This window comes from Poecilia latipinna, unplaced genomic scaffold, assembly GCF_001443285.1.
Source record: "Poecilia latipinna isolate Pla-1442-1.1 unplaced genomic scaffold, P_latipinna-1.0 Scaffold359, whole genome shotgun sequence".
NCBI classification, from domain to species: Eukaryota; Metazoa; Chordata; class Actinopteri; order Cyprinodontiformes; family Poeciliidae; genus Poecilia; species Poecilia latipinna.
In genome coordinates this window covers 314,864-334,663 of record NW_015112975.1, presented here as the reverse complement: position 1 = coordinate 334,663, position 19,800 = coordinate 314,864, and the positions used below count along the sequence as shown (strand labels likewise).

The following is a 19,800-nucleotide window of genomic DNA, read 5'->3' as shown; positions in this document are numbered from 1 at the left end:
CAGATCCAGGCACAAACTGAGAGGGGCTGTAAAAAGGTTGATAGAAAACAATGTGAATACCAAAATGCGAAAGAGGAAAAAGAAAAAAAAATGAAAACACCAGCACCAGGTGAGTTTTCCTGGATGCAGCTGCGAGTATTTTTCCCCTCATTTAGCAGTTCATGAAAAAAACCACAAACAGCCAGACGTGACAGGGGACATGGACCTTAACCAATATACCTAACACACAAAAAATGTACATGCACAACAGAGTCGAGCTAAGCCAATGTTAATGAATGCATGGCAACATTTTTCGCCTATTCCCACTGGGAGCCGTGGGCAGATCTCTATCGGGGGCAGGTCCGTCTCATTAGAATGAATGTCAGATGATGTAAAGGGCAAAAAAATACATCAAAGAGGTCTGCAGGAAGCAGAATAAATCTGGGTTTAAACTTAAAACAACCCGTTTATGTCAGATTTGATTATAAACTTGCAGAAGAGAAGAAAATATACAGAAACAACTGGCATGCAAGATTTAGAAAGCATCAAATGTTATTGATATTCATGATCAATTTGACCTTTTTAAGAATTTGAACGTTCTGTCGTGTGATCTAATAAGAGACAATACTGTTTTAGTAAAACATTAAGCAGCTAAATTATGTGCAGAATTACAGCTGTATAAACGAAACGTAAACAGACACTGTCCAAGGTGAAGCAGTAGCCACACAACTTACCTATCGCTCCCTTCTGACCTACATTCCCCTTTGTTATTCCACACAAATCGGCCCGGCGTAAAACCACTGGCTGCTAATTGCTTTCACATTACAGAGCAGCCAGGCGATCTTGGTGGCTTTCCAAGACCACCAACACTCAGAAGAGGGGTGTGCACAATTTCAAACAAGCCAATCAAACCAGCTGCATGACCATGTAAGCACAAACCACAGGTAACAACATGTTGAATAATAACAAGTCAAAATTAGAGTTACACTTGTTATTCATATTTCTTTGAAGTTCACTGTTGCCATATCTTGATAGTTTAAACTTTTTTAGTTTTATTGGAGAGGTATTGCAATCATCGCTAACTTGTGATGCCAACTCTCCAAACAATCCATCTCCATGATTATCTTTTTATGGATGTTTACACATTGTTTTTATTCAACCATTTAAAATTATTAAATCTTTTGCAACCTGGTAGGCAGGTCAAACTTTAGCCTAAATAATGACACTGAGGGTCAGGTATTGTGTAAACCATTAGATAAACCCCAGAGATCTTTCAAGCATATTTAGACAACAGACGTCTGTCTGTGGATCACTTTTGACTTTTCCATCATGCCTTGTTTAGATACAAGGCAACATTATACATCCACAACCATCACCACCTATAACTACTCTTAGAAAAAACGTAAATTATGATGAGAGCTTCTTGAGCATCTTTTTTTTTTTTCTTTGAGAGTGATAAACAGGTTTAAGTTGAACTTCATCCATCAACTTAATCCTTACAGGGTATCCTGGCTGGGATGGCTTCACAAAAAGAATTTGAATATTCTAACCAAAATCAAAAGTTAAAGCTAAGGCATGGCATTAAGAAGTCACAAATTGATTTCTTTTAAAGCTGATTGATTTGGAGATTCTTTGTGAGGTAGATTGATGAACAAGACAATGAGAGAAAAAAAGACACTTGAAATCATGTGTAACACATGATTTTATGTTACAACCCATATCTTGACCTGTTTAAAGAAGCAAGAGTTTTTCCCAATGAATATTTCATATCTGTTTGGATGAATGAATCCAAAGACATGCTTTAGGGAAGAAATGAGGTGGAAAACTGGCTTTCTGGCTCTGGAAAAACAAACCGTTTTCTTTTTACTGAACCAATTAGAACTTGATCGGTTCCACTTTGCTAGAGAATCCCAATATGTAAATCAACAGTAAGGCAGCTCATTCAGCAAGCCCTAGAGTGTTGGGATTTCCTAAACACATTTACAAGCTTACACTGCACTCGTTAGCAGTGAGGTGTTTGTACCCATTAAACATGGAGGCCAATGGGCAGGAAATTTGTTTCTTCCTTAAATTATGCTACATGTCTGTAGCAAATAGGGAGCCAGAGCAAACACAAATTACCCAAGTTTGCTCCAGCCTTTCACTTATCTCACAGCCATGCAACAAACACAGCAAAACATCTTGACTGTATGAAAACAAGCACACATCAAAAAGACTTGATCTCTTTTCCACTGCTCAAGGCTTAAAACATAAAATAGTTTTGAGATTTACTATGGAATAATAGCATTATTATTAAAATCTAAACCTTTGCCCGCAAGTCTGATCACACAGCAGTCACTCGATCAAAAAAATAAACTGTCATAGCGCTAAGAGTGTGCTAAAAGGTTGATTTTAGCAGCTGTAATCTGAATTCAACTACTTGAAAAGTTACCCTTACATAAGAAGCAACTTTTAAAACAAAGGACAATGTCGTTTCTTGGTCTGGGTAATCATGAAGAGCTTTAGCTGGCTGGCTGGCTGGCTGGAAATAAATCAGATTTAAAGTAAAGACTAAATGAAAAAAACAAATCTAAGGGTGCAAAGCGAGGCCAGCAGGGGGACAATGGGTCAATCTGCATGGCTAAGAGAGGAACAAGTCAAGAAATAACAATGTTATTTAGCTGGAACAGATCATGCTTCAGGATAAAACTGAAACACAAGAACTTCTCATTAAAAGGTCAGAAGTCCCAAAGAGGATAGGAAGACATCAAGTCAAAGAGGAAAAGTGAAAGGAAAGGAGGGGGAGTCGAAACAAACTTTAGTTTAACTACAAACTGTTAAACTGTTGCAGCAGTGGAAAATTCTGACACCACAATTGTTTAAAACTCTCATACCATTAGCAATGCATCATACCAGCAGCAATCCAACTTGGTGCAAATTATCAGCAGCAGCACAGCTTTTATCAGAGAGTCAGCTGAGCATGTCAGGAAAAATGCGTCACAATACAAATTCTCTGGAAACATCTACAGAGACGGAGCTGGTTGCAAAACATCACTTTATATTATGAACCTCTGCATCTCAGTAAACTAAGATATGATGGAAAAGTACATCAATTTAAGATATTGAATAAACACTTAAAACGAGTATTTCTGTGCATATGATTAGCTTATAGCTAGCTATAACCCAAAATTCAAATTCCTACCTAAAATCAGAACATTACTTAAGACAGATTAAAAAACAAAAAAAAAGGTTTTGTAATTGGCAGTTTACAGAAAGGTATGACAATACTCCACAGCTTCTCAAAGAGTTTAGATCAGACAGATTTGCTGCGCCATCAAGGAGCATTTTGACAGTGGGGTAGGTGCCAGGTCCTGTTGGAAAATGAAATCAACGTCTACACAAAGCTTGTCAGCTGAGGGGTGCATGAAGAGCTCTAAAATGCCCTCGTAAATGGCTCCCATGACCGACAGCAGCAGATGATCAGGCTCCCCAAATCATTGCCGACTATGAAAACCTTAAGCTTTATTTGTATTAGTTTTATTACTATACAAAAATAGATATATTTTATTCTACTATGAGTATAATGGCTCGACAAAATGGTGGTAGATAGAACGGCGAGAGGTAATGAGCTTCTTTGGGTAAAGCTTAGCACAGCAGAGGGAGCCATGCAGAGGTTAAACAAACACGCAGTGGAATCACGCGGGTCTAAGCCTCTTATATAGGCCCCTCTGAGGAGAAGATCATTGACTTTTGATAGCAGGATGGAGTTGAGGAGATGTGAACGATAAAGGGGCCAACAAGCCCTACAAAGTTCTCCATCACTCTAGTAATCCTTGGAAGTTCCAGAGTCAAATATTTCAAATTATGGACATGCACAATGATATGAAAGTTAATTTAAGGGCTGCTGTCACTCAAATTGTTATATGAAAATATTTTTTCAGATCAGTACCATTCCTAACCTTCTCGTCTTTCTCTTAACTGAGCCAGGACCCTCCTGACCCTCGCTCACCTCCTGCAACTAGCAATCTTTTCATCTGGTTTTCAAGAACTACTATTGTGCTTCATATACTCCATGGACCTCCACCGCTTCCCCTCCTCCAGGTTCCCCCTCTTCTGTTGGAGTCGCAGGGCAATGTAGTTTCATTTCCTGCCTGGCTGAAATTAATGCTCTTTGAAAGGAGGAGGGATGGGGTGCCGGGGACTCAGGGAAAGGGAGACAAATATATAGAGAGACAAGAAAATAAAAGTTGGTGTGAGAGAACCATGGGCACACAGGAGACGATCTCAACAGTCGGTAAATTTAAACCATGGTGGTTCCAAGTCAGTGTCAGCTTTGATAAACATCTGAGGAGCAGAATCACTGGTGAAAGTGAAAATATGAACAACAGGGGACTGCTTTAGAGACAAAACTCAATAATGGAGTAACGCTGATACTTATTTTTTTTTTTTTGGGACTAACTGGCATCCTAAATGAGAATTGGACAGAAGGAGTCACGAGTGAATAAGGTATTACAAAGGCAGATTCCAGCTCTGTGACCATTCCAAACCCTTCCATTATCATTCCGGCAGATTGCAACCGCAAGAACCACAAATGCTCAGACATTACACAAGTCACTGGTGGCTCTTCAAACTCTTAAGCCCATCTGGAGACTCTGACTGTTTCATTCCGTTCCTTTAACTCTCTTCTTTCTGTTTAAAACACCAAAAGTCGGAATTGTTAAGACCTCAATTGCTCTTCCATTAGGAAAGCTACCTTGTGGTGAGACCGTCAAACCACAACGGATTTGTGTGAAATTGCAAGTGTGATAGCAGACTTCCCCAAATTCTTGGCTTGTTTATACAAGAATCCTTTTAAGTTCATTTTATTGGTCTGGTTTATGGAAATGTCAGAGTCAGAATTTTGAAGGAGATTTGCTTACAGTCACTCTTGGAAAGTTAATAGCAAATATGAAAGGGTGTGGTACGAAACTGATCCAAATGATCAATTAGTTGCTTGTGGACAAATATTTATTTAGCCACAGGTATTCTGATGAGGGTCATAAAAAGGCTTTATTTTCTTTCACATTGTTCTTTTCAAGTTGATTCCCTTCTGGCATATGTGCCTTTTGCACCTTTTCTATATCATGCATAACACCACAACTTAAGCATGTCATCTTCAGCGCCTTCACATGTGAGAAGGGACGAAATCTCAACCAGTAGTTTGTGACTTGTAATGAAAGCAGCGTTCTATAGGAAGGAGTCTTCTTAAGCTTGAATGATTCTGAAGTGGAAGAAGCAGGACCATCGTCTCAAACACATGAAAAACTCAAGAGCAACACTCCAAGTGTGTTTTGATGATATAACATTATGACATGTTTAAAAAAATTTAAAAAGTGAATTTTACATGACACTTTTCTTTTAATAGGTTAGATTATGAAGCTATATGTGAAAGGTTTAAAACACACTGACCAACTTAAAACCCCTCTGTGCCCATACTATTCACAATCTATCAAGAACACCTAAAGTAATGAAGATACAGATTGTCGAGCTAAATCACAGAGGAATTTTACCAGCTTTCTGAATATAGACTTCAAATAAAGTTCACTAACTGGCAGCTGTGAAGTCCAAACTTGCTTATATTTTGTGGTGGTGAAAAAAATAGCTTAGGCATTTTCAGCATTATTATTTTAGCAGATCTCTGAATCTGCTTGCTGGGCAAGTAGCCTAATTTAACTGGCAGCTTTAAACTAAAACCCATTTGAAGGAACTAATCTTCAAAAGGAGAAAATTCTTGCAGTCAACCTAAGACTACAAGAGGCTTAAACACCAGTCTCTGTGGCCACTACCTGTATTTACAAAGCAATAAAAGCCAGAGGACAGAAAACACACTCCTTACCATTTCTTCTACGCTATTAGAAACCTCTCAAATATCTACATTGCAAGGTCAAAAAACCCAAACTAATAACAAGAAAATCGAAAACAGAAGTACAGAGTTACTTCACCCCAAACACAAATCATTAGATGGCCCATAAAATTTGATTTCCTGGAGTCCAAGCGTGTTTTGTTTAATGATTGCATTTCCAGGAGGGGTGAATTTGCACATTACACAATACAACATTTGTGTTTGTACATGCGAGCGTGAAAAAACAGAAAGAAGAAAACAAAAAATGGGATGGACTTGCCAAAAAGAAAATACATGCGATGATGTATTAATAATAACTGCAGAAAGCCAAGTTTACACAAATACCCCAGGAGCTGATGGTCTAATGCTTTTGCCGTTTAACCACAGCCACGTACAAGAAAATGAAACTGCTGAATACTAAACCTTAAATGTTCATCAAGGTCATTATCGGACATCTTTTATTGGATAAAAAGTCCCTAATTCTAAATAGAAGAATTACAGTATAAGAGCCCACTTTCATTTTTATCAAGATATATCTTACTGAATTTTAAGACATCTAAAACTGACAGCAGAATGCCAAAAGCTGTTCAACTTGTTATGCTTGTGTCCCAGAGGAGCGTAGGAGCCACTCTGACTTCAGTTATTGTTGAGTAAACAGACGCCTGAGCTCAGACAAGCGTGTCAGTCAGATGGGCCAGAAGGGCCAAGTGGAGGAGCCACTGAGCAGCCAAAAGGAGCTGCAGAGGCAGAGAGGGGATAGACACAGAGTGCATGTGTGTCTGAGGGGGAGAAAGAAGTCCTTGGAAGGCAGTGTGAAAGTAAGGGCAAAAGGAAAACTGCGAGAAAAGTGCCAGCATTAGTCTCAGTGTTTGTTTGCCAGTCAGATAAGAGGCGTGCCAAGGAGTTTGGATGTCATCCCCATCATGGAGGTGGGATGACAGAGGAGCTGAGTGTTTTCTCATCTCCAGCCGAGCAGAAAGTAGGCCTGAGAGAGTCACCGAAAACAAACGAGCAACTTTTCTACAGAGCCTTGACAGATTCTGAGAGTTCAATTTTAGCACTTAGAGACTGCTATCAATTGCATACGTCCCAAACATGTATCTGATTTTTGTCCAACTCATCTACTCATCTACCTCCACAGAAAAGTCACATTTTTTGGCCTGAGGACCGTCTTAGATCAAATCAGAACTGGATAACACTTCACACAGATTCTTTAAACAACAATTTATGAACTTTGTTCCTGTTAAAATGTAAAAATAAACACTTTTGAATTCTTAGTGTGGTGTCCACACAGACCTCTTGTAGATTACTGTGATGAATTACTTAAAGCCAAGATCTCACATGTGCATCCCTAAAGCATGTTGATGCACATTCAACATCAACTAATGGTCTACCATCTTTATAAGTTAGTTTTAGTGTGTGTGTGTGTATATATATATATATATATATATATATATGAATCAATTTCCTATGTTGTTTTGCAACGGTAGGAATACTTCTTGCTCTTTTAGCTCAAACATAATGACATTATGTTTGTTTTTAATATTTTGTATTTTGTAGAAATGCTGTGAAAGAGTAGTATATTTAAAGTTATACAGTTATAATCTGAGACTGGTCCAAAGCTTTTCCAAACTTTCCCCCCATACGTATCCAGACCTAAAAGAAAATTCTGATTAACTGCCTTTAAAAACACTAAACTGCAACTCTACACTCAATTCAATTTCTCGTAGCGGTGGACATATTTTAATTTTTAAAAGGGCATAAATTAGAAAAACCTTTGGTAGTAAAACAATAAAGCAAACGTTTCTTAAAAAAAAGGGTGTGTATTTGGCAGGAGCCCATAAAGTTTGCAGTATTTAATACCCTCGGAGGAGGTGCGGTGTCTTACAAAGACCTAATTGTGGGTGAACAGCTATCAGCCTGCCTGCATGGAGAGCGAGTTTCTGAGGTCCTTAATGCAAAGCAAACAAGGTTTAAAAAGATTTACTCTGACATGTATAGGGGAACTTAAAAAGCCATGTTTCATCCCACCCCACTGCATGATGTTCACGTTTTAGGCAGGTCACCATGGCGGATGCTCTAGATACACTAACTTGGTAAAACATTAACTATACAATTTACAGCTCTTCTGCTCCACATCTTCAAATCCATGTAGGATTCTGATATGCAGAATGTGTGCCTTATTCCATTAGACTCATTAAAGTGTCACTTTATCATCAGCATAGTCTCACACTTTCAGCTTGGCTTACTGGGCTGCAGTAAAGGACTCATTGTATTGTGAGCATAAAGTACAGCGGGGAACATTTTCCTAATGTGGCAACAGCAATTTGTCTTCCAGGTTGAGTTGAAAGATCTCAACACAGAAAGCACTGAACAGAACATTTAGGGATCTAAATCAACAGGAGCTTTCTGTTGCTGTTTTGTCTAGAAAAGAACTTTAGAGCTCGAATACTGAACTACTATACTTGATTCTGTATTTCAACAAGCCTTGCAATCATACAGCTTTCCTATTAAACCCAAGCTGCCACTCTTCACTCCAACAGTGAGTTCGGAAACCTTTTTGGCAACCTTGAGCCCAGCCTTATTTTAGAGTTACTATTTATTGCTCTGATTGTGAATATCGGCAAATTTAGCTTAGTGGCTTCTGTTTAATCAACATTTCCCAACTTGCTGAGATCAAGTCTAATTTGTCTAATTATACATTCTCCTGTTTTTCCCATTTTGAAGAGGGGCTGTGAGTCATAGACCAGCATAAAGACTTCATGTACGTAGCAACCCTTTTTTCCTCTTTGAAGCTGATTAAAAAGACATCAACAGACCAGCAAAGCACAGTTGATGATATCAGAATATGGAGAGAAACATCACAATCTTTCTGCAATTTTTTTTTCTTTTAAAGCATCCAAAACATCTCAAGTAGCCACATTGACTTCTGAACTTTAGCACTAAAAGCATAAACCACTGCATTTCATTCCTTCTCTTCATCCAGCACTGAATTTCCATGAAGCCTCCACACACACAGCTTCCTCTATCCAACCACTCGCCACTCACCTCTTAAGCAGACAGTAAATTGCAGGAAAAAGGTTTTCATGCTTGGCCACAGTTTGCAGTGGCAGAAACATTATCAAGCATCAAGAAGGAGGATACGAATGGACGACGCTGCAGATTTTGATTTAATGTTACCTCTGACCACAACAAAAAGAATTAAGAGCTTGATTAGTGGAAATCAGAGGTGCACCAATCAGGCTTTTCATGTTTGATCCCAATCTCTTTTTTAAATAGATTTGTGCAGAATGCTCAGGTAGAGGTGGTATGTTTGAATCAAACAAAGTAAATGAATGAAAAGAAACTCCAGGATTTAAGAATCAAAATTTACCTGGCCTTTATTTTTTACTAAGCTAAGTTTCCTTTGATTTTCCACAAAACACTGTAAATTTAGGCCCTTTCATTGTGCACAGAAAGGCCTCCGTTGAGTTAAGAGAATGTCATTTTTCCAGCATTTCTGCCAGCCAAACCAGCACCACAGCAACACAACAAAGATTTTTGGGCTTTTTGCATCACTCACAGTGGCTAATAGCACAGAAACAACAGAAAGAGAGTGATTTAATATAAAGCTCAACACAAGCAATAAAAGCTGGAAACGTAAGAAGTTCCTGAATACCTTGGTTTTCTTTATACATATAATTTAGAACATGCTGTCTGCTAACTATACACCAGTTAAACAATTAGCACACTATATTATCCAAGCAGTTTGGCAACACTGAGGCACACTCAGCTTTGGCAACACACATGTGCTTAATAAGGAGTGGGAAGTAAGAAATCGTCTGAGTACAATGTATAGTTTACACACCGATGATTTAAATCAGGGGCATAAAACAGAGTCTGTGTGTGATTTATGACTATGTGCTGATTAAATTAAAGCCTATGATTTTCTCCCCATTTCGAACACTCAAATAGGAGTCAAGCTGTCTCCAAAAGAGTCAGCTCTCCTTTGCTCCTCAAAAAAAAAAAAAGAAAAAAGAAAAAAGGAACCAACTACATCTGTTTCACACATACAGCTCCAGCCACATTTTTCTGTGCCTGGCAAAGGCTTTTAGGGGGACGCACAGTGCCCTACGCTATGTGGTGGTGTAGTGTGCAAAAGCTTTTGATCGGAAAGAGAAAGAGATGCACCACTCAGACCAGGACGGAGTCCAACATTTCCTATCTGGATGAAGCAACAATTGGAAGGAAATCACAGAGGAGTTATTGGTAGTGCAAGGATGATTAAATTTGTAACAGGAGTAAAAATTTTGAATTTTTGTGGGTGGATGATTACAGTTGATTTCAGCAAAAAAAAAAAATTCTCTCAATATGCAGTGTTGGCCACACCTGAGTATATTAAGATGATTAAAGGCAGGCACATCTGTGGGCAGAACACTGTGCCTTTTTTCCCCCTCAAAGCATTTCCCATGACTGAGGTGGCTTTCCCAGCAGGGGGGCCTTTTTCAGCAAAACACCCATGGATCTCAAAAGGAAGCTGAAAGAAAGGTGTAATATTTGTCAGGAAGAATGGGAAGACCTTAAATCTCATGTTTCATTGCCATTGGTTAAGCAGGAAATATTACTTTTTCAGTGAAAATGTGTAAGTTTATAGGCGCGCTTATGATGATTTTCCAATTAAATGTACCACAATCAAGATAGTGTATTTGCCCCCGTTCGGCCCCTGGACTACACCATTAAATCTCAGACAAATCCGTGCTTTGTTTTTGTATACATATTTTACACCTATTGGCCAGAAATTGCTAAAAGGAAATTTTAGTTACGGCTCTGACCAGATATAGGCAACTTTTAATGAGCAGCTACCTTTGGTACGCCATGTAAGCAAGAAGCTATGTACCACTAAATAAACTTTTCCAGACAGTCTGACTGACTTAAAAAGGAATATATTACAGTAATAATTCAGTTACATTGACAATTACAATTAATGCAGGTTTATAAAACACAACGCACCATATCAAGTCTGATACAGACACAATGTGGATGACGTTATTTAGCCAAGAAGAGTTAAATTTAGTCATAACTAGTGTGAGTTGAGTATTATAGAATAAAGTTAGGGGAAACAGATATGCAAAAATTCAGAATGTGAGAGAGAAGGTCTTTCTCTAGATAACAGGAAGGCTGTTTCTTCTTTTAACCGCCTGCTGAAAATGGACTTTTTTTACAGCTTTTTGGAAATGGAATTATTTGGGGACAAGGAGTTGCATTCTCAAGGGAAAACATACAGAGACTGCTGTTTTAGCAGTGCTAGGAGTGCTAACAACACTCATAGCCAATATAGGATGCTAAAGCCAGTGTAAAAACTTGTATTCATCTCCTCATTGTTTTGAACTCTAACTCATGTCTTCTGGTTTCAATATGAACAATGGTCAACACAATAGGGTGGGTCGTACAAAATACTTTGTATGCTTTTCTTAGACCCGCTTATATTTTAGTTTTTACTCAGAAACCTAAATTAGCTAAAACTGATCTCAACAAGACAAAACGTTTTACAAAAATCTGAGTCCAGTTAATCTGATAATCTAATTATTGTGCATATAATTAATTCTTTACATGGCATTTATTTCCCTACTAAACCAGCATTCAACTTAAAGCTTGGGTTTGCCTCATTTATACTGCATAAGAATCTTTTAGAGATTTAAATAAACATTTTAACAGGTAAGAGGCAAATATCATGAAGGACACAGTATCAACAGCAAGCTGCCCTAATTTATAAAAATAAACTATAGTGATATATATTTTGACATCACTTATATTCAGTTTCATTATCTTCTCAGTAAATAGTGTAGGAAATGGACAGTAGATGGACAGTAAAGAGGAAGACTAAGAGAGCCTGGCAATTATATGCATACGAGGTCATTTAAAACCAACTTTCTTCGATAGTCGACTGACACTATTTAAAGACTTTGCAGGTCACACTAAAAGGCTAAATGCCACAATTAATACATTTTATAATGACTGCCATGCAAAGGACCTTTAACATTCAGAGGTGAATGTTCTACAGTCAGGAACACTTCGATGGTTTTTGTAGAAATAGCACCATGAAAACACAGTTAATACTTTAACCTAATGAAAGTGTCACATATTATTACTTACAGCCAAAAGGCAGTAGAGGAACAACTGTCACTATTTGACAATAAAACTGCTTTGTTTTTATGCCTTCCCAAAAGCTAACAAGTTGGGCTGTAAACGTTCCCATTTTTAGAACCTCATTAACTGCAAAACCTGACTTTAACTTTAGAGTAAATAAAAATAAATCAACATGACCGACAGATTTATGCTGAAATCTGAGAAATACAAGGCATATATAAAATACAAGGTCTGCCGATACTTGTGTAAGTTTCACAGACCATGAAGGGAAGCTTGTGTAACGTGAATTAAAACCTATAGGTTTAGTTCTGCACCTAAAAATCTGATTTTGACTTCAGCGTGTGTGGCCATTAAAAGGGCGATAATCTCCTGTCCAGCAGTAATCAAACCAAATTCCTTCCATGACCTCCTGACTCACTTTCATAAGCATTGCGAAGAATTTGCAGCAAATGCAGCTCTCTAAAACACATAAACTGCATGTGTGTGTTTGTTTTTATAACTAACTCGTGTATTTTCCGACATATCATCAAAATTCCCTTGTTGAAGCCGGGGAAACCCTAATTGTTCCTAAAAAAGCAGGTATTTATACTACACCGACAGACCTGCGACCTCTGACCCCTGACTGGAAGCTCGCAGAGTGACCAGCAAACCAGACGGCCGCAAATAAAAGTAGATAACGACGCTCTTCCTTTTCTTCTTGGCCACATGTGCCGAGACGTTTCCACAGAGCGGCCGTAACAAGGCCACAGATCACAGGCGCCGCACTGTTCTCTTCACAATTGATTACAGCTGAACCACGTTGTTGTTGTTATCCCTCTCAGACTGCAAGCTCGAAAGGAGACAAAACTCCCAGCAACTAACAAATGGTGAAGAGGCTGTCGTTGAAAGAGAAAAGATTCTTAAAGTAGAAATGCTTGTTAATAGCTATAGACTTTTTTTGGACAACAGTTGCCTGTCAACAGGCAAAAGAGACTGGTTTAGTTTGCAATGCAAAGCAAAGCACTAGGTGAAGATGTATTGGACTTTTCTTGGCCAATACTGATTTCCAGTTTCTTAAAGGTCTCATCTGATCTTATTAATGTTTCTGATATTTTTAAGCTAAGACTTGGAGTTGCTAAATCAAGTTTCACTCCATTTCAAAACAATTTTTGAAAGATACTTACTTGCACCGAAATCAAAATAAACTGAGCTGTTATCTTGCTAAGTTGGCACATAACAGCATAGCCGTGCTGCAGATGCACAAAAATTCAACCCATCTGCTCAGAATGTTTTGATCCATGAAAATTAACAAACCATGTTATGGTAATGTTGGTATTTGGGAAAAACTGTAAACCATGCAGCATATGCCAATGTTATTTAAACAACTTAAGGATAATATCTTAAAATCATTTAATGGGTTTTATCCCTAATCTTTATCTAATTTTAACAAAGAAAGAAAATATGTTGTTTATTAATGTTGTTTAAATAGTGCAAATACTTAGTTGGTCATTTTTAATATTTTTTTAAAATGTTAGTAATTGATCTACTTATGTACTGCAGGTCAAGTCATGATGAAGGGGAAATAAGTTGAGTCGAATCTCTATTTGATTGATGCAACTGTAGTGTAACAATACAAAATTTAAATTGTTGGATTTCTGGATTTCGTGTCAAAACTCCTTTGTCCAGATATAAAGTAAGGGGAGAATCAGGGTCTTATTGCCTTTTCTCTCCATATTCCACCATCAAACTCCATTTGCATAAGTCAGAGCCAACTCATCCTGTTAAGTTATGTGGATTAACATTCCTCGCTGTCTCCCAGCAAGAGAAAAAGGCCAGAAGATACAGAAAGGGACAGGAAAAAGAAGGACTATCACATAAAAGCTTTAAGCTCAACACAGCATATGCTGCACAATGTCATCGTAAATAACCACCCGGAGCATTTAGGGGAGGACGGAGGTAATCCAAACAAACCCAGAAAATCTTCCGGAGATAATTCATAACTACCTTTCTGGATCGGGAGGGCTGTTAGATACTTACAACACACTCAAAAAGGCCAGGACAAAAACAATTTTAAAATGCCTTCCCTGAGCAGCTTCATAAACAATTCATATCTAAATCAAACTAAAATCAATCATACTTATATTAGTCAAGCAATTACATACATACATCCAGCATGAGGCCATCTGCCATCTTTTCCTTTAGGATCTCACACAAACATGCAGAGCTGTGTGGAGGTGGAGGGGCTGAGAAAAGCAGTAAAACTCCAGACTGACAAGACAAGAGTAGCCTTTAGTACTAAATATGGTTCACCCACAAATCAAGGAATTATTCTGTCCTGGAAGTCAAAGGAGTAGTCATCCTATTGCCTCAACAGCCATTAGAGATATCAACCAAACCTAAACAACAAAGGCCGTAAATGTAAAGTGCTTTTCAAAAATGTTCATACCCTTGAACCTTTCACACATTTTGTCACATCACAAACTCAAACAACACGTAACTGTTTAGTGAGAGGAAAATGATGCATACTTTTCATTTAAAAAAATATAAAATGTGGCTTAGATTGTGGTCTGCCCAAAACTAACTACACTATAGGCAGGTAGTTGTCCCAGTGCAGCTAGCCGCCCTTAGAAGTCTAATCAGTAAACAGAGTCCACTGGTGTAATTTAATGTCAGTACAAATCCAGCCCCTGAGGTTTGTTCAAAAACATTAGCGAACAACAACAACAAACAACAAACAGCATCATGAAGACCAAGGAACACAGCGGACAGCTTAGGGAGAAAGCTCTGGAGAAATTTAAAGCAAGGTTGGGTTATCAAAACATTTCCCAAGCTTCAAACATCCCATAGGAAACTAAGCAAGTCATTGAAGAGAGATAAGAATTGAATTGTTGAAAAATTAGCTGGAAGACGTTTACCACGAGTCATACAAGTGGAAAAAAAGGCACCCACTCAGATGAGATCAAAATTAAACTTTCCATTCTCCATGTAAAAACTAACACAGCAAATGACCCTGAACACACCATCACTGTTGTGAAACAGGCTCAGAGTATCATGCTGTGGGGATGCTTTGTGTGGTAGCAGTTATCCTCTCAGGAGGGCAAAAACGCTAAACATACAGGCAAAGCTAAAAGTTAATCATTTGGAATGACCTAGTCAAAGTTCAGACCGATATTCAATTGAGAATCTGAGGCTAAAATAAAGATATTCAACCTCTCCATTCAAACTGACTGAGCTTGGGGTATTTTTTATTTTATTTTTATTTTTGAAGATCCAAGGGCAACACCATCAGTTACCCTAAAGGACTTGCAGCTCTAACTGTAATGAAGGAGGTTCTAGAGTTGAAGGGGCTGAATACAATTCACATCTTCTCATACATTTAGCTCCAGAAACACTGAAAAACCAGGTATCCTGTTCTTTCCATGTCATATTTATGCATTACATTCTTTGAAATCCAAAACAAAACTAATAAAATGTGAAAAGGTTTAGCAAAGCACGGCAAACACAGATATGGGCAACTCGCTTTCATAAGAAGTCAAACGCTGGAGTACTTCACAAAAGGTCATCTTATTGCCGTCGACAGCCATTAGTAGTAAAGGCAGTGGAAATGGCTCTCATCCATCCTTATCTTTAATGAATCTACACTTTCAGGGGGTGGCGGGGCGCACAACAGCCACGGTAAGAGTCCTCATGTCTGTCAATGGGGTGAAGTCTCTCCCCGTGCCGAGGCTTCAGAATCACAAAGGGACCTTAATCTAAAAACCAAAGCTCGTTTGCATGAGAGGAGAAGCTGAGCGATAGCAAACAGATCTGCTTCATCTACATGCGAGAGATTATCTCTTGTGGAAACAAAGAAAAGAGTCTTTAAAATAGAAATATGCTTGTAAAGGACTTGAACCGACTCTTAAAAAAAAAGTGGTTTAATTGTAATAAGTACAAGTTGGAGTGCAGTTAAGTTTTTCCGCAGATTGGCACACAGATGAATGAGGCATAACCGCAAAGAGCAGAGCCAACAGAAACGCTGAGGAGAGACAGGAAGGATTCCCAGTGGAAGGGGAAAGCTGTAGAAACTCACCGGACGCGCTCAGGTCCAGCACGCCTTGGAGCAGCAGGGAGATCCACAGAGCGCAGGCTGGACATCTCCACAGACGTTCCCGCACCGCGGCCCGATTTTGATACATTCCTCTGGCTCTGTCTTACACCCTAAGCCGCTTTTCACTACCAAATCCGAACGGGATCGTTGAGTTCTCTTCCCCCCCAAAATGCGTCTCCAAATTCAGCGCGCTGCCTTAGAGTTTGTTGTTTGCGCTTTCCTTAAGAAAAAAATAAAAATAAAAAGCGCACTGGGTTATCTGAATAAAAAAATGAAGGAGAAAGTTGCGTCTTTTCCTTCTTCTCTCTCTGGAGCCCTAACTGTGTGTGTGCCTCTCTCCAATTGAGCACAAACTTCTTCCAACAAACTTGAGTAATCAGAATTGTGCCCCAAAGGAACCACATGGTTGTGTTTAGACACGTGTCGCCACCATGCGTTCACTGCAGGAAAACCAACGGAACGACCTGAGGTTTCTCTATTTCCATAAAAATTACATTACTATGTTTTCAGAATTATATATATATATATTTTTTTTTCATTTTCATCACCTACTTTAAAGTGCTTTTAGGTTACCGTTCAAACAGCTATTTAAAGATTTTAATTATAAATGTCTAACTTGTATTTTCAGGGGAATCACTGAAAACACCTCAACCAGTTTTGTTACATTTTATAAATTCTTTTTGAGACCAGGAAAAATCAGATAAAGGTTAGTTACAGGCTAGATTTGAATAAATATAGAGATAATCTTGCTTCATTTTCACTGGGGTTCAAATGAGTTGCCTCTGTCGAACAACCTGCAGGACATCTTTAGATGTCTGATAAATGATGAAAGTCCTAAAGGTTGGCGTTTTTCAGGGCTGCACAATAGTCCTAAACTGCCTTTATGTATGATTGTGAGTGTATCCAAGGTTATTTGTGCTTCAGACTTTAACATGAAAAACCTTAAAGCTCTATAGTTCAAACAAAGAAAAACTAATGAAAGAAAGTTCTAGTTAAAACATTGCTTGTTAGCATAATCTCATAGCAAAGCTAATTGTTGTTATGATGAATATTTCTGATAGTCTGACCTGATTTGCCAAGAGAATTACAACAAACATCAACATATATAAACAAAATACAATGATTACATTAAAATAATTTTAACTATCCAAATTTAAAGGTATATACATTTTAACTGTTAAATACAATAAGCTCCTTGATCTGGGGGAAAAAAACAAACTTGTTTACAGATTGATGAGAAAATGCACCAATGTTTTTTTTAAATCTAACAGGTCTAATGAATTCATTAAGACTACAGCTTTTTACTGTAGAATAACAACACTGTTAGGCTGCAGGGCAGTGAGTTGGTTGCCTTTGTCGCCTCACAGCAGTTGAATCTCTGCTTGGCCTCCAGTGGGTGAGCAGGTCTTTTTGTGATGTTAGCATGTTCCCCATTTGCATCCATGTGTTCTGTCTGTACAGCTCGGCTTTCTCCAACAATCCAGTCCAAAACCATGCATGTTAGGTTATTTGTGATTAGACTGACCCAAGAAGTACCTGGTATGGTCATGTTGGCCCCAGTTTGGGACGGAGGTTAGCTCCTGGTGAACAAAGCAGCTTTAAAAAATGGATGAATGAGAAAACAAGACATAAAGCCAGAAAGTGGAATTTTTTTCTATGAACTGCAATTCTTTTTTTTTAACAGGCAAGTGTTTGAAGGAATGGACATCTAAAAAAAACGCAGATCTGAGTAATGTGAATGGGTAAACTGTACATGAAGCTCTCTGATAATGACCCACCTGTTGTTTAGTGTACCGTTTCATACCAACAAGATAAATTACCTAATGTATTAAAACCATATTTAAATACTTAGCTCATAGGTTTACTTCGTGGTCATGCATGTTTTGACAAAGACAGACGAGGATGAATGTCAGAGAGAGGAAGTGTGGGGAAAGACAAAGGCCTCTTGTGCCAGTCGACATGCTAAACAGCCACACAGTCACCTTAACAGGCTTATCTAAGAGGTGTTACAATACAGTTAACATATCACTTCTTCTCCGTAACCCCAAACCTAGTTTCATTCAGCTCTTCTTTGACACAGATCTTGACCCTACTTGTGTTTTCATCACACACTTTACTGTCAGAAGAATGGCAACAATTTAGCATCCCTGGTTAGACCATAGCACAACCCTCATTAGAGAGAAGCATCATCTTCTCTGAGGCAGGTTTTTATTTAACTCTTGCAGAAAAACAAAAAAAACATGCAACAATTATTGTCTGGATTGGCTTGTTACCATCTACAGAACAAAAGGATTGAATTAGACTCTATGTAAGCTCAAAAAGCCATGGGTAGCGTAAAGCATCCTTCTCTTTTATCTTTTAATCTACCCACAAAATCCTCCCTGTAGAGCTGCTGTTAACTAAAGGGTGGAGATAACACTGTCCAAGTTTCCTGTAAGGGATGAGATAGGGTAAAGCTGTGTACATTTCTGTTCCGATTGTCTTCTGAATTCCAGTAAAGCTGTAGACTTTGTGGACCCCAGCTCCACCCCAGTACTCCAAACCTGATGGGGAAAATTCAGCATGACTGTTGGAGGGTGAGCACAGTGTAATCCCACCATACCATCCCCCACTCAGCGCTCCCCTACAGCACCAGCAAAGTCCCTAAGGCCATGGGAGGCATCCCTGATGCCACTGGTGTATGCATGTTTGTTTGTGTGAAACGTTTTAATGCAGATGTGTATGTCTAAACTGCAAAAAACTGAGGATGCAGTTGGAGGCGCTACTGCTTATTGATATTTGGAAGAGGGAATGAAGTTCAGCTCCCTAATCATCCAACAGTCACCTCTTAGACTCTCTTCAAAATGTGAATGACAGAACTGACAGTTCAAGGTTTCCTTATAATTTCCTAGTTAAATGGCTTAAAAACAAAAAACAAAACAAAAAAACCCACAAGAGGTGTGATGAACAAACTTTAATTTTTTTTTTTTTTCATTAGCTTGTTTAGTGAAAAAAGCTTTCATTAAAAAAAGCGATTATGGTTCAGCAGCAACTTTGTCAGTTGATTTTTAAAACTTTACCAGAATTTCCAAAAGTGATAGACACCTCACATACATGTTATCTGATTTCCACTGTGCCAAATTGTCTGTGCACATCATTCCAAAGATCAGTATGTATTTATTCTTTCTTAGGAGAGCAGTGACAAGTCCTTCTAGGGATTTTTGAAGTAGGAACTTTTTAGTATTTACATTTCTCAATTGAATCTAATATACATAATTTTTTTCTGCTGTTAGCTTGAACTTTCTCAAACTTCGCTCAGTTTTTTCCCAGACACTCATCTAACTTCTGAGCTACTTTAAGAGGGAAAAAAATGGACGTATAAATAATGTCTGAGTGCATCATTTCACATAAGATTCCAATGAACACACAGAAAGCTCTTATGTTCCAGTCAAATCATGTGTCGAGCAAATACCAGCACAATAAAAATCCAACGAGGCTAATTACAGTAAGAGGAAATGTGTGAGATGACATTCATTATGTGAGTCATGTCTCACTCCTGAGCCGTTTATAGGACAAACAACCAAATGATTTTCATCCAGTGTGTTTTTGGTGGTTTGAATTCAGATGTCAACGCTTCACTTCTGGGGCCAATCATGATGTGAAATTATTTCAGACACATCTGCCCTGTTTCTTTTTCCTTGATCTATATCAGTGTAATCCTGCCTCATAATAAGATAAGATTATTAAAATTGCAACCATGCATGGTGAAAGTCATCTTCCTTTAATA

General features: G+C 38.3%; 1 long non-coding RNA gene across 1 annotated transcript in view; it reads right to left on the bottom strand.

The window, feature by feature from the left end:
* LOC106949731 (uncharacterized) overlaps window positions 1–16,464 on the bottom strand; it is a 32,526-nt gene extending 16,062 nt beyond the window's left edge. Inside the window, exon 1 of the long non-coding RNA XR_001425441.1 lies at window positions 16,017–16,464. This is a non-coding gene — a long non-coding RNA (uncharacterized LOC106949731). The remainder of the gene's footprint in view (window positions 1–16,016) is intronic.
* Between the last annotated feature and the right edge of the window lie 3,336 nt (window positions 16,465–19,800).